At 42.1% G+C, this 15647-nt stretch overlaps 1 protein-coding gene across 5 annotated transcripts in view; it reads left to right on the top strand.

The window, feature by feature from the left end:
* LOC123589567 (serine protease-like protein 51) overlaps positions 1 to 15647 on the top strand; it is a 67865-nt gene that overhangs the window by 2200 nt on the left and 50018 nt on the right. The window contains exon 1 of one of the 5 annotated variants that reach the window (XM_045461843.1): positions 73 to 165. The exons of the other annotated variants lie outside the window; for them this stretch is intronic. The gene's annotated coding sequence lies outside the window, so the exon portion shown is untranslated. Of the gene's footprint in view, positions 1 to 72; positions 166 to 15647 lie in introns of those variants that run through there. 5 annotated transcript variants of the gene reach the window in all.

The raw sequence follows: 15647 nt of genomic DNA, 5'->3' as shown, positions 1-15647 counted from the left end.
CACAATGGGCTGTGAGTTTGGGAACTCAGTCAGGTCATGCAGCCTTCTCCTCCTGCCATTTTGTTTTCAAGGTGGTTGCACAGAAGGACCTCATCCTTGAAGCCTTCTTGTCTGAGCTTCCCTTCCTGCTGATCTGGGCAGGACCTGTCCCTCACTGAGTCCTTGGTAGGCACCTTGCTTTTGTCTCTGTCACTCCCACCCTTTTTAAAGGCTCAAATGCCTATTCCACAAAGCTGGTCATGTAAAGGGTTCTCTGTGGATCTGTGTATAAGACATCAGCAAGGGGTTGCCAGGCTGGATCTATAGATTGGGCAGAAGTTCCAGGAGGCCAAGAGGCCTCTCCCAGCACTAATGGTCTACCCAGTACATTTGCCCTTAAGGTTTTCTGCTCAGGCCTCTGATCTGAAGTTGCAGGTGTGACCCTCCCATGCTGGGTTCAGAGGCTCTGGCGTCCCCTCATGCCCAGCCCAGCCAGTGACAATCCTTGCTCCCACCACTTTCTGGGTTGATTATGCATGGCCTCCAAATCTCCAGATATGCCCCTGTCCATTTCTAAAGATGGAAAGGTCAGATCTGAGGTGTAAATTCCTGGTCCATGGCTTCTCCTTATGTCAACACCTCAGTCATGGGATTTAGACCTTACTATTTTTTCCCTGAACTTTCAGCACACTTATTTGGGACTTTACTTAACCATCCTCAGTACTGCCTTCCTGGCCACTGGCCAGGCCCAGTGTTAGGAAGTGAATCTCACTAATTTCAGTTCCCAAAGTGACCACAGGTCATTTTCCAGACCACGGTGTCTACTCTGTCTAGCCTGCTCCCTTGGTGTTCTTACTAGCAAAAAAGGAATGATAGGGTCCACCAGTAGAGTTATAAAACCCAAAATAAGATCACGTGACTTGGGTGGTGGCCTCTCTTTACTATACCAAGAATGTGACTCCAGCTACTTCCTGAGGGGAAAAATTCCAGGATAAGTCACTCACTCCTCCTCTTGTCCTACCCTTGTAGATAGCTGCTCCTCAGCATCTAGGTGTCCTTTCTGAGGGTGGGGCCAGGGCCTGTTTTGTGGCCATGGGATGGTGCATTCCCCATCTGTTCTTTATGATAGATAATCTGCCTCTTCAAACAGAGGAGGCCTGATGAAGGGCTAACCTTTTTTTTTTTTTTTTTTCTTTTACTTGCATATCGGTAAAGGTACCAAAGCATACCGGGTCACTGGGCCCTACTCACTGGGAAGCTCCTGCTTTCCCTCTGCTCTTTCTTTAGACTCAGTTTTCCTCCTCCCCTGGCCCTGCTACTCACACCGCTACTGAATGCTGGTGGTTTTCCCTTTTGCTCAGGTTCTGGGGATGTGGATGTAGAAGGGAGGAAACTGGACCCTTACTGCTAATCTCTACTTGTGGGGAGGCAAGTATGATGGGCACATCCCCTAAACTGCTGCTCACTTTCTACAAAAATATCTGGACAAAAGCACAGCTCACCTCTAGGAAGATCCATTTCCTTCTGGGTCTATATCTTTCCTATTAATATGACTTGGGCCCTGTTTCTTGTGAAATACTCATTCACTGCCCAGCATTTTTTCTCTTTTGTCAAGCCTTTTCACTATAACAGGAGATTACAAAATGCCTGAACTGATGGAGGGGAACAGGTGGGGACAGAGCCACTGTACACAGCCACATCTCCAGTGGGTACTATTCCTATAGACTACAATTGAAATACCTCCCCCTGAATTAGGCAAACATGGGGGCCCAGATGTGGAGAGAAACCTCAGCTTTCTATAAGGAATCTATAGAAGTCCAAAGAGAAAATATGGCACATGGTGACATAGGTTACTTATGGGACTACTGCCTGGTTGATGCTTCAGAGGTTCCCAGGGTGGCATTATCATAGTAACTTTATTTACCCCAGTCCTGGCCAATAGATCTCTGACTTTGATGTGCAGCATGGGGAGCTCATTCAGTGCAGATTAGGGTTGTAAGATTCATCAAATAAAAATACAGGATGCCCACTTAATTTTGTTTGTTTGATTGTTTTTTTTTTGTTTGTTTATTTTTGAGAGAGACAGAGAGAGACAGAGCATGAGCAGGGGAGGGGTAGAGAGAGAGGAAGACACAGAATCTGAAGCACTCTCCAAGCTCTGAGCTGTCAGCACAGAGCCCGATGCAGGGCTTGAACTCACAAACCGCGGCTCATGACCTGAGCTGAAGTCAGATGCTTAACCATATGAGCCACCCAGGTGCCCTAATTTTGAATTTCAGGTAAAGAATGTATTTCTAGTATATGTACCCCATGCAATGTTTGGGGCATACATGCACTAAAAAAAATCGTTTGTCTGAAATCCTAATGTATCTGGAGTTTTGTATTTTATCTGGTAACTCCAATGTTGATTTCCATGCTTCTTCCTTCAGATGCTAATCCAGTGGATTGGGAAGTGGTGGGGAGCCAGATCTAAGCATTTTAACAGTTGCTTCCAGATGATTCCAGTGTGAATCATCCTGAACCACATTGAGAAATGTCAGTTAAGACTAGGATAGAGAGCTTCCTGGAGTCCCTGGGAAGCTGAGGCTGGAGTTTGACTCCACCTGGGAGTTCTGGAAATGAGACAGTGGTTGACCAACAACTTAGGCTCTGGAATGTGTACAGTTTGTGCAGTATGGATTGCACAGGGGACCCACCCATGGGCTTTCCTGGAGGAGGCAAGGGGACCCCCAAGGAAAGAGGCTGGGATATGCTACCAGGCCTAGGGGCTGCAGGAGAAAGGAGGCCAGCAGGGAGCCATGGAAGAGCCCATGAAAACACCACCCTAAGAGTCAGCAAGGAATGCCTCCTAGGCCCAGAGGTCAGGAAGCTGATGTTTTGGCTAGCTCACCTTTATTTGCACACTCTCCCCAACTTTGATCCCTGCCAGGAGTGAACGAGCAGCTCAAGATGGGGGAAGATGAGCATAACCAGAGGTGAGTAAGGCCCATGTCCCTAACTGGACCCAGACTGGGAGAAGGAGACTTAACAGTCAGATTCAGCCTCTGGAGTGTGACAAGGGTTTATATATTCTAATGCCTAAATTGAAACTGGGTTTGGGACTCAAGTGCCTGTAGGACTATCATCTCTGAACAACCAGAATGTGTACCTAGAGCTTTTTTTTTTTTTTTTTTTTTTTTTTTTATCAGGGAAGAACAAATCATCCCTGCTGAATGGAGTTTTAAAAATGGTGGGGGACACAAATAAAGCTGTGGTTTGATCACAATTCATGCATTGCACTTGTTCAAACATAACAGTTGCATTACCCATTGTGTTCTTCAGTTGCCTTTACAGTTGGCGGGAAAGGTCTGACTGAAGCTTCATGATTTCTCCATTTACACCAGTTTGCTGAACAGTGACTGTGGGGAACATACTCATCCATACAAGCATGGGCAAGTCACCTCAGTCAAGGAGGCTGATGTCTGGTATGACTGCCATGCTTCACCCACTGCCACCCACAGCCCCCAGCTCTTATGACAGATATGGCCAGTTGATCATAACTCCTCTCTGCTGAGCCAAGATTTGGTCACAATGGGGCCATTTAGGCAGCTGTTACCAGGTGATCAGACAAAACCCATTGTCATTGTTGGACTATGACCTTTATGGTTGCAAGAACCTCACCAATATCCAGTAATGACATCGTTAGAGACTTTGGAGGATGTTATCTGGTCTCCTATCTGATATCCATGCAGGGACTTGCATCCCCTAAAAATTGTGCCTCCATTTATATTGTGCTATATAATTCAGGAAGTGGTCTTCATGTTATACTAGAAAGTGATTTCAGTAAAAGGTGAAAGATTTATGCGATCTGAAGAGAAACCAGAGTATCCAGATGGCCAATAGGCACATGAAAAGATGCTCAACGTCACTCCTTATCAGGGAAATACAACTCAAAACCACACTCAGATACCACCTCATGCCAGCCAGAGTGGCTAAAGTGAACAAATCATGAGATTATAGATGCTGGAGAGGCTGTGGAGAAATGGGAACCCTCTTGCACTGTTGGTGGGAATGCAAACTGGTGCAGCCCCTCTGGAAAAGAGTGTGGAAGTTCCTCAAAAAATTAAAAATATATCTACCCTATGACCCAGCAATAACAATGCTAGGAATTTACACAAGGGATATAGGAGTGCTGATGCATAGGGGCACTTGTACCTCAATGTTTATAGCAGCACTGTCAACAATAGCCAAATTATGGAAAGAGCCTAAGAGTCCATCAACTGATGAATGGACAAATAAATTGTGGTTTATATACACAATGGAATACTACTTGGCAATGAGAAAGAGTGAAATATGGTCTTTTGTAGCAACGTGGATGGAACTGGAGAGTGTTATGCTAAGTGAAATAAGTCACACAGAGAAAGACAGATACCATATATTTTCCCTCTTATATGGATCCTGAGAAACTTAACAGAAGACCATGGGGGAGGGGAAGGAAGAAAAAAAGGTTAGAGAGAGAGCCAAAACATAAGAGACTCTTAAAAACTGAGAACAAACTGAGGGTTGATGGGGGGTGGGAGGGAAAGGAACGTGGGTGATGGGCATTGAGGAGGGCACCTGTTGGGATGAGCACTGGGTGTTGTATGGAAACCAGTTTGACAATAAATTTCATATTAAAAAAAGAAAGTGATTTCAGAAGTCAGACATAATTAGCTTCAAATCCTGCCTCCTCCACTTCTATAAAGGGTCTTGGGCAAGTTCTTTCTCCTCTCAGAGTTTTCCTTATTTCTACACAGGGTTTAAGAGGACCTATCTATTAGGTTTGACAGGATCGGGCTACGGTCACAATGTGTCTTAGTCACTTCTGGCTGCTATAACAAATACAGTTGACCCTTGAACAATACGGGGTTAGGGACACAGACCTGCCTTGCAGCCAAAAATCCCCATATAACTTTGACTCTTTAAAAACTTAACTACTAATAATGTACTGTCCACTGAAAGCCTTACCAATAACATAAACAGTTGATTAACATACATATTTTGTATGTTATGTATATTATATACTGTATTCTTATAATAAAGTAAGCTACAGAAAAAATCTTACTAAGAAAGTCATACGGAAGAGAATATATGTTGACAGTGCAGTACTGTATTTATTAATATTGTAAGTTTACATCATCTGTTTACAAGATGAATTATTTGTCAGTGCCTACATCAACACTGTCTTATATGATATAAAACATTGTAAATATTATAAATATTACTAACACTAGACATCAAAAAAGAAAGTATAAGGTGAAAAATAAATTCATATTTCTTTACAGGTATAATGATCCATGCATTAAAGCAGCAATATGATTGCTTTGTAGCCTAGTATAATTGATATGATTGTATCATGGTAGGGTTGCTTATACACTAATGAGTGAGTTGTTTTAAATGTTTTATGGCAAGTAGTATTATAGTCATATTCATAATGCAGTATTAGTAACATTGTTACAGTTTTTTAAAAACCACTTACCTGTGATGATATGCAGTTTCTCCAATTATGAGAGAGGAATACTGTACAGAAATGTAATTTTTTGAAGCAAAGTTTTAAAACAGTAACAAAGCTAACACATGATTAATCTATATTAAATATCACTCACCTTATGGCTATGTAGGAGAGGCTATACACTTCCATACAAGTCTTGCACACAATGTTCTAGACAATGAATACTTAGGCAATGATGATGAACAAAACAAAATGTCTTGTACAGATTTTGCCTTACAGTTATTAGATTTTCACACACACACACACACACACACACACACCACTGAAGGTTTGTTAACTATATGGCATGATGATTATTTACTATTCATTAAGTGGAAGTGGATCATCATAGAGGTCTTCATCCTCATTGTTTTTCATATTGAATAGGCTGAGGAGGAAAAGGAGGAGGGTTTGGTCTTGCTGTCCCCGGGGACGATAGAGGCAGGAGAGGTGGAGGAGGTGGAAGGGAGACAGGAGACACAGGCACACTTGGTATAACTTTATGGAAATACAACATAATTTCTGTCTGACTTTTTTGCTATTTTTCCCCCTCTAAAAATGTTTCTATATTGTACCAATACTTTTTTTCCACCACTTGCTTTAGTTTCAGTGGCTGTGTCATGGAGGGGTCCATGTTGAAAAAGAGTCAAAAGCAGTCTTCAATAATAAGAATTCTTCTGCCAGATTGTCTAGCTCTGCTTCTTCTACATCTTCTTCCTCATCATCTGGCACTGGTTCAGAAGCACCCATCTCCATCAAGTTGTCTTCTGTTGATTCCTCTAGTGTGGTGTCAATTAGCTCTTGAATTTCTCCAAGATCTGTATCTTAAAACCCTTCACTCCTCAGTTTTTTTTTTTCCATATCCACAATCTCTTCCATGATTTCCTTGATTGGTTGTGCTGTAAATCCTGTAAAGTCATGCACAACATGTGGACAGTTTTCTCCAGCAGGAATTTATTGTTTTAGGCTTGATGGATTTCATGGCTTTTCCTTTAACAATGATAGCATCTTCAATGGTGTAATTCCGTCAGACCTTCATGATGTTCTATCAGGATTCTTTTTCTTTGATAATCATTTACACAGAGTACCATGTGTAGTGAGCCTTAAAGATCCTTATGACCTCCTGATCTAGGGGCTAAAATACAGATGTGTTTGATGTTAAGATCACTTCTAGGCCTTTGGTGTTGAGCTCATGGGCCTCTGTATGGTTAGGAGCATTTCCAGTCTCAAAAGAACTTTAAAAGGCAGTCCCTTACTGGCAAGGTATTTTCTGTCTTCAAGAACAAAGCATCAGTAACTTTTGGGGCGCCTGGGTGGCGCAGTCGGTTAAGTGTCCGACTTCAGCCAGGTCACGATCTTGCGGTCCGTGAGTTCCAGCCCCGCGTCAGGCTCTGGGCTGATGGCTCGGAGCCTGGAGCCTGTTTCCGATTCTGTGTCTCCCTCTCTCTCTGCCCCTCCCCCGTTCATGCTCTGTCTCTCTCTGTCCCGAAAATAAATAAACGTTGAAAAAAAAAAAAAAAAAAGAACAAAGCATCTATGGAACCAATCCAGAAAAAAGGTTTTTGTTGTCTAGTCCTTCTTGTTATACAACCAAAAAACTGGAAGCTGGTGTTCATCTTTTCCCTGCAAGACTCAGGGTTAGCAACGTATATAGATAATAGCAGTCCTGATTATAAACCCAACGTTGACATAAAACAGTAGAGCTAGCCTATCCTCCCTGCCTTAAATATTGGTGATTGCTCTTCCTCCATGGTAATAAATGTCCTTTGTGGCTCCCCCAACTCCCCGAATGGGGCAATTTCATCCGCATGAAAAAATCTGTTCAGGCGGGTGTCCTTTTTTTTTTAATTTTATGCTTTATTTTTTAAAATTTACATCCAAATTAGTTAGCATATAGTGCAACAATGATGTCAGGAGTAGATTCCTTAATGCCCCTTACCCATTTAGCCCATCCCTCCTCTCAAAACCCCTCCCGTAACCCTCAGTTTGTTCTCCATATTTATGAGTCTCTTCTGTTTTGTTCCCCTCCCTGTTTTTATATTATTTTTGTTTCCCTTCCCTTACGTTCATCTATTTTGTCTCTTAAAGTCCTCATATGAGTGAAGTCATATGATATTTGTCTTTCTCTGACTAATTTCACTTAGTATAATACCCTCCAGTTCCATCCACGTAGTTGCAAATGGCAAGATTTCATTCTTTTTGATTGCCGAGTAATACTCTATTTTATATATATATATATATATATATATATATATATATATATATATATATATATATATACCACATCTTCTTTATCCATACATCCATCGATGGACACTTGGGCTCTTTCCATACTTTGGCTATTGTTGATAGTGCTGCTATAAACAGGGGAGGGCATGTGCCCCTTCAGAACAACACACTGGTATCCCATGGATAAATGCCTAGGAGTGCAATTGCTGGTGGTAGGGTAGTTCTATTTTTAGTTTTTTGAGGAAACTCCATACTGTTTTCCAGACTGGCTGCACCAGCTTGCATTCCCACCAACAGTGCAAGAGATCCTCTTTCTCCGCATCCTCCCCAACATCTGTTGTTGCCTGAGTTGTTCATGTTAGCCATTCTGAAGGTATAAGGTGGTATCTCATTGTGATTTTGATTTGCATTTCCCTGATGATGAGCGATGTTGAGCATTTTTTCATGTGTCGGTTGGCTATCTGGATGTCTTCCTTGGAGAAGTGTCTATTCATGTCTTTTGCCCATTTCTTCACTGGATTATTTGTTTTTTGGGTGTTGAATTTTATAGGTTCTTTGTAGATTTTGGATACAGACCTGCTATCTGATATGTCGTTTGCAAATATCTTCTCCCATTCTGTCGGTTGCCTTTTAGTTTTGCTGATTGTTTCCTTCGCTGTGCAGAAGCTTTTTATTTTGATGAGGTCCCAGTAGTTCATTTTTGCTTTTGTTTCCCTTGCTTCCGGAGACGTGTTGAGTAAGAAGTTGCTGAGGGCAAGATCAAAGAGGTTTTTGCCTGCTTTCTCCTTGAGGATTTTGATGGCTTCCTGTCTTACATTGAGGTCTTTCATCCATTTTGAGTTTATTTTTGTGTCTGGTGTAGGAAAGTGGTCCAGGTTCATTCTTCTGCATGTCGCTGTCCAGTTTTCCCAGCACCACTTGCTGAAGAGACTGTCTTTATTCCATTGGATATTCTTTCCTGCTTTGTCAAAGATTAGTTGTCCATACGTTTGTGGGTCCATTTCTGGGTTTTCTATTCTGTTCCATTGATCTGAGTGTCTGTTCTTGTGCCAGTACCATACTGTCTTGATGATTACAGCTTTGTAGTATAGCTTGATGTCTGGGATTGTGATTCCTCCTGCTTTGGTTTTCTTTTTCAAGATTGCTTTGGCTATTTGGGGACTTTTCTGGTTCCATACAATTTTTAGGATTATTTGTTCTAGCTCTGTGAAGAATGCTGGTGTTATTTTGATAGAGATGGCATTGAATACGTAGATTGCTTTGGGTAGTATCAACATTTTAACGATATTTGTTCTTCCTATCCAGGAGCATGGAATCCTTTTCCATTTTTTTTTTTGTGTCTTCTTCAGTTTCTTTCATAAGCTTTCTATAGTTTTCAGTGTATAGATTTTTCACCTCTTTGGTTAGATTTATTCCTAAGTATTTTACGGTTTTTTGTGCAACTGTAACTGGGATCGATTCCTTGATTTCTCTTTCTGTTGCTTCATTGTTGGTGTATAGGAATGCAACCGATTTCTGTGCATTGATTTTATATCCTGCAACTTTGCTGAATTCATGAATCAATTCTAGCAGTTTTTTGGTGGTATCCATTGGGATTTCCATATAGAGTATCATGTCATCTGCAAACAGTGAAAGTTTGACCTCCTCCTGGCCAATTTGGATGCTTTTTATTTCTGAGGGATGAGGGAAGATGGCGGCGTAGGAGGACGCTGGGCTCACCGCGCGTCCTGCTGATCACTTAGATTCCACCTACACCTGCCTAAATAACCCAGAAAACCGCCTGAGGATTAGCAGAATGGAGTCACCGGAGCCAAGCGCAGACGAGAAGCCCACGGAAGAGGGTAGGAAGGGCGGCGAGGCGGTGCGCACTCCACGGACTGGCAGGAGGGAGCCGGGGTGGAGGGGCGGCTCGCCGGCCAAGCAGAGCCCCTGAGTCTGGCTTGCAAAAGCTGAGGGGCCTGACGGACTGTGTTCTGACAGCAAGCGCGACTTAGCGTCTGGGAGGTCATAAGTTAACAGCTCTGCTCGGAAAGCGGGAAGGCTGGAGGACAAAGGGAGGGAGAGCTGCTGAGCCTCCGGATGACAGAGCTCAGTTTGGTGAGGAACAAAGGCGCTTGCCAGCGCCATCTCCCCCGCCCATACCCCAGCCAAAATCCCAAAGAGAACCAGTTCCTGCCAGGGAACTTTCTCGCTCCGCACAAACACCCAACTCTGTGCTTCTGCGGAGCCAAACCTCCTGCAGAGGATCTGACTCCCTCCCGCTGCCACAGGGCCCCTCCTGAAGTGGATCACCTAAGGAGAAGCGAGCTAAGCCTGCCCCTCCTGCCCCTGTGCACCTTGCCTACCCACCCCAGCTAATACGCCAGATCCCCAGCATCACAAGCCTGGCAGTGTGCAAGTAGCCCAGACGGGCCACGCCACCCCACAGTGAATCCCGCCCCTAGGAGAGGGGAAGAGAAGGCACACACCAGTCTGACTGTGGCCCCAGCGGTGGGCTGGGGGCAGACATCAGGTAGGACTGCAGCCCCACCCACCAACTCCAGTTATACACCACAGCACAGGGGAAGTGCCCTGCAGGTCCTCACCAGCCAGGGACTATCCAAAATGACCAAGCAGAAGAATTCCCCTCAGAAGAATCTCCAGGAAATAACAACAGCTAATGAGCTGATCAAAAAGGATTTAAATAATATAACAGAAAGTGAATTTAGAATAATAGTCATAAAATTAATCGCTGGGCTTGAAAACAGTATAGAGGACAGCAGAGAATCTCTTGCTACAGAGATCAAGGGACTAAGGGACAGTCACAAGGAGCTGAAAAACGCTTTAAATGAAATGCAAAACAAAATGGAAACCACCACGGCTCAGATTGAAGAGGCAGAGGAGAGAATAGGTGAACTAGAAGATAAAGTTATGGAAAAAGAGGAAGCTGAGAAAAAGAGAGATAAAAAAATCCAGGAGTATGAGGGGAAAATTAGAGAACTAAGTGATACACTAAAAAGAAATAATATACGCATAATTGGTATCCCAGAGGAGGAAGAGAGAGGGAAAGGTGCTGAAGGGGTACTTGAAGAAATTATAGCTGAGAACTTCCCTGAACTGGGGAAGGATAAAGGCATTGAAATCCAAGAGGCACAGAGAACCCCCTTCAGACGTAACTTGAATCGATCTTCTGCATGACGTATCATAGTGAAACTGGCAAAATACAAGGATAAAGAGAAAATTCTGAAAGCAGCAAGGGGTAAACGTGCCCTCACATATAAAGGGAGACCTATAAGACTCGTGACTGATCTCTCTTTTGAAACTTGGCAGTCCAGAAAGAATTGGCACGAGATTTTCAGTGTGCTAGACAGAAAAAATATGCAGCCGAGAATCCTTTATCCAGCAAGTCTGTCATTTAGAATAGAAGGAGAGATAAAGGTCTTCCCAAACAAACAAAAACTGAAGGAATTCGTCACCACTAAACCAGCCCTACAAGAGATCCTAAGGGGGACCCTGTGAGACAAAGTACCAGAGACATCACTACAAGCATAAAACATACAGACATCACAATGACTCTAAACCCGTATCTTTCTATAATAACACTGAATGTAAATGGATTAAATGCGCCAACCAAAAGACATAGGGTATCAGAATGGATAAAAAAAAACAAGACCCATCTATTTGCTGTCTACAAGAGACTCATTTTAGACCTGAAGACACCTTTAGATTGAGAGTGAGGGGATGGAGAACTATTTATCATGCTACTGGAAGCCAAAAGAAAGCTGGAGTAGCCATACTTATATCAGACAAACTAGACTTTAAATTAAAGGCTGTAACAAGAGATGAAGAAGGACATTATATAATAGTTACAGGGTCTATCCATCAGGAAGAGCTAACAATTATAAATGTCTATGTGCCAAATACTGGAGCCCCCAAATATATAAAACAACTACTCATAAACATAAGCAACCTTATTGATAAGAATGTGGTAATTACAGGGGACTTCAACACCCCACTTACAGAAATGGATAGATCATCTAGACACACGGTCAATAAACAAGGGCCCTGAATGAGACATTGGATCAGATGGACCTGACAGATATATTTAGAACTCTGCATCCCAAAGCAACAGAATATACTTTCTTCTTGAGTGCACATGGAACATTCTCCAAGATAGATCATATACTGGGTCACAAAACAGCCCTTCATAAGTTTACCAGAATTGAAATTATACCATGCATAATTTCAGACCACAATGCTATGAAGCTTGAAATCAACCACAGAAAAAAGTCTGGAAAACCTCCAAAAGCATGCAGGTTAAAGAACACCCTACTAACGAATGAGTGAGTCAACCAGGCAATTAGAGAAGAAATTAAAAAATATATGGAAACAAATGAAACGAAAATGAAAATACAACAATCCAAATGCTTTGGGACACAGCGAAGGCAGTCCTGAGAGGAAAATACATTATAATCCAGGCCTATCTCAAGAAACAAGAAAAATCCCAAATACAAAATCTAACAGCACACCTAAAGGAAATAGAAGCAGAACAACAAAGGCAGCCTAAACCCAGCAGAAGAAGAGAAATAATAAAGATCAGAGCAGAAATAAACAATATAGAGTCTAAAAAAACTGTAGAGCAGATCAACAAAACCAAGAGTTGGTTTTTTGAAAAAATAAACAAAATTGACAAACCTCTAGCCAGGCTTCTCAAAAAGAAAAGGGAGATGACCCAAATAGATAAAATCATGATGAAAATGGAATTATTACAACCAATCCCTCAGAGATACAAACAATTATCAGGGAATACTATGAAAAATTATATGCCAACAAATTGGACAACCTGGAAGAAATGGACTAATTCCTGAACACCCACACTCTTCCAAAACTCAATCAGGAGGAAATAGAAAGCTTGAACAGACCCATAACCAGCGAAGAAATTGAATCGGTTATCAAAAATCTCCCAACAAATAAGAGTCCAGGACCAGATGGCTTCCCAGGGGAGTTCTACCAGACGTTTAAAGCAGAGATAATACCTATCCTTCTCAAGCTATTCCAAGAAATAGAAAGGGAAGGAAAACTTCCAGACTCCTTCTATGAAGCCAGTATTACTTTGATTCCTAAACCAGACAGAGACCCAGTAAAAAAAGAGAACTACCGGCCAATATCCCTGATGAATATGGATGCAAAAATTCTCAATAAGATACTAGCAAATCGAATTCAACGGCATATAAAAAGAATTATTCACCATGATCAAGTGAGATTCATTCCTGGGATGCAGGGCTGGTTCAACATTCGCAAATCAATCAACGTGATACATCACATTAACAAAAAAAAAGAGAAGAACCATATGATCCTGTCAATCGATGCAGAAAAGGCCTTTGACAAAATCCAGCACCCTTTCTTAATAAAAACCCTTGAGGGGGCGCCTGGGTGGCGCAGTCGGTTAAGCGTCCGACTTCAGCCAGGTCACGATCTCGCGCTCCGTGAGTTCGAGCCCCGCGTCAGGCTCTGGGCTGATGGCTCAGAGCCTGGAGCCTGTTTCCGATTCTGTGTCTCCCTCTCTCTCTGCCCCTCCCCCGTTCATGCTCTGTCTCTCTCTGTCCCAAAAATAAATAAACGTTGAAAAAAAATTAAAAAAAAAAAAAACCCTTGAGAAAGTCGGGATAGAAGGAACATACTTAAAGATCATAAAAGCCATTTATGAAAAGCCCACAGCTAACATCATCCTCAACGGGGAAAAACTGAGAGCTTTTTCCCTGAGATCAAGAACACGACAGGGATGCCCACTCTCACCGCTGTTGTTTAACATAGTGCTGGAAGTTCTAGCATCAGCAATCAGACAACAAAAGGAAATCAAAGGCATCAAAATTGGCAAAGATGCAGTCAAGCTTTCGCTCTTTGCAGATGACATGATATTATACATGGAAAATCCGATAGACTCCACCAAAAGTCTGCTAGAATTGATACATGAATTCAGCAAAGTTGCAGGATACAAAATCAATGTACAGAAATCAGTTGCATTCTTATACACTAACAATGAAGCAACAGAAAGACAAATAAAGAAACTGATCCCATTCACAATTGCACCAAGAAGCATAAAATACCTAGGAATAAATCTCACCAAAGATGTAAAGGATCTGTATGCTGAAAACTATAGAAAGCTTATGAAGGTAATTGAAGAAGATTTAAAGAAATGGAAAGACATTCCCTGCTCATGGATTGGAAAAATAAATATTGTCAAAATGTCAATACTACCCAAAGCTATCTACACATTCAATGCAATCCCAATCAAAATTGCACCAGCATTCTTCTCGAAACTAGAACAAGCAATCCTATAATTCATATGGAACCACAAAAGGCCCCGAATAGCCAAAGGAATTTTGAAGAAGAAGACCAAAGCAGGAGGCATCACAATCCCAGACTTTAGCCTCTACTACAAAGCTGTCATCATCAAGACAGCATGGTATTGGCACAAAAACAGACACATAGACCAATGGAATAGAATAGAAACTCCAGAACTAGACCCACAAACGTATGGCCAACTCATCTTTGACAAAGCAGGAAAGAACGTCCAATGGAAAAAAGACAGCCTCTTTAACAAATGGTGCTGGGAGAACTGGACAGCAACATGCAGAAGGTTGAAACTAGACCACTTTCTCACACCATTCACAAAAATAAACTCAAAATGGATAAAGGACCTGAACGTGAGACAGGAAACCATCAAAACCTTAGAGGAGAAAGCAGGAAAAGACCTCTCTGACCTCAGCCGTAGCAATCTCTTACTCGACACATCCCCAAAGGCAAGGGAATTAAAAGCAAAAGTGAATTACTGGGACCTTATGAAGATAAAAAGCTTCTGCACAGCAAAGGAAACAACCAACAAAACTAAAAGGCAACCAACGGAATGGGAAAAGATATTTGCAAATGACATATCGGACAAAGGGCTAGTATCCAGAATCTATAAAGAGCTCACCAAACTCCACACCCGAAAAACAAATAACCCAGTGAAGAAATGGGCAGAAAACATGAATAGACACTTCTCTAAAGAAGACATCCGGATGGCCAACAGGCACATGAAAAGATGTTCAGCGTCGCTCCTTATCAGGGAAATACAAATCAAAACCACACTCAGGTATCACCTCACGCCAGTCAGAGTGGCCAAAATGAACAAATCAGGAGACTATAGATGCTAGCGAGGATGTGGAGAAACGGGAACCCTCTTGCACTGCTGGTGGGAATGCAAATTGGTGCAGCCGCTCTGGAAAGCAGTGTGGAGGTTCCTCAGAAAATTAAAAATAGACCTACCCTATGACCCAGCAATAGCACTGCTAGGAATTTACCCAAGGGATTCAGGAGTACTGATGCATAGGGGCACTTGTACCCCAATGTTCATAGCAGCACTCTCAACAATAGCCAAATTATGGAAAGAACCTAAATGTCCATCAACTGATGAATGGATAAAGAAATTGTGGTTTATATACACAATGGAATACTACGTGGCAATGAGAAAAAATGAAATATGGCCTTTTGTAGCAACGTGGATGGAACTGGAGAGTGTGATGCTAAGTGAAATAAGCCATACAGAGAAAGACAGATACCATATGGTTTCACTCTTATGTGGATCCTGAGAAACTTAACAGGAACCCATGGGGGAGGGGGAGGAAAAGAGAAAAAAAATAAAAGAGGTTAGAGAGGGAGAGAGCCAAAGCATAAGAGACTCTTAAAAACTGAGAACAAACTGAGGGTTGATGGGGGGTGGGAGGGAGGAGAGGGTGGGTGATGGGTATTGAGGAGGGCACCTTTTGGGATGAGCACTGGGTGTTGTATGGAAACCAATTTGACAATAAAATTCATATATTAAAAAAATAAAAAAAAACAAAAAAAATAAAAAATAAATGGATGCTTTTTATTTCTTAGTGTTGTCTGACTGCAGAGTCTAAGACTTCCA

Source organism: Leopardus geoffroyi, chromosome B1, assembly GCF_018350155.1.
Source record: "Leopardus geoffroyi isolate Oge1 chromosome B1, O.geoffroyi_Oge1_pat1.0, whole genome shotgun sequence".
NCBI lineage: Eukaryota > Metazoa > Chordata > Mammalia > Carnivora > Felidae > Leopardus > Leopardus geoffroyi.
The sequence above is the reverse complement of the archived record's forward strand: the minus strand, read 5'-3'. Positions and strand labels throughout refer to the sequence as shown.